Source organism: Lipotes vexillifer, unplaced genomic scaffold (assembly GCF_000442215.2).
Source record: "Lipotes vexillifer unplaced genomic scaffold, Lipotes_vexillifer_v1.1 scaffold1177, whole genome shotgun sequence".
In the NCBI taxonomy this organism is placed as follows: domain Eukaryota; kingdom Metazoa; phylum Chordata; class Mammalia; order Artiodactyla; family Lipotidae; genus Lipotes; species Lipotes vexillifer.
Genome location: NW_006789843.1, coordinates 520,297 through 520,669, shown reverse-complemented (window position 1 = coordinate 520,669; position 373 = coordinate 520,297). Strand labels below are relative to the sequence as shown.

Genomic DNA, 373 nt, shown 5'->3' with positions numbered 1-373 from the left:
GTGAGTGAGCAGAGGAACACAGGACTGCTCAGCTAGGGGGAGAAGCCGAGAGGGACTGAATGAGAGCAGGGTAGGCGGTGTCGTTGGAAGGCAAGGATGGTGTGGATGGTGAGGGTGGGGAGAGGTCCTTGTGGCCGGCATGACTAAGGGGGACCTCATGGAGGACACCGGGCCTACGGTGATGAGCAGATGATTTTGATGGTGAGAGCCTGAAAATGGTGCTCAATGTCTCCTCGACTCCAAATTTCCATCTCATATTGCAACCGACTTCCCCCTCAACCCTTCACCCCTCTAGCCCCCCCCCCCACCTCCTGCCCCCAAACAGTCCTTGACTTTCCAAATCTGACATGGCTTCCAGGCCTGTGTCAGGGTT

At 56.8% G+C, this 373-nt stretch overlaps 1 protein-coding gene across 1 annotated transcript in view; it reads left to right on the top strand.

Moving 5' to 3' along the window:
- Nucleotides 1-373, top strand: part of RFX4 (regulatory factor X4) — a 140,161-nt gene that overhangs the window by 91,480 nt on the left and 48,308 nt on the right.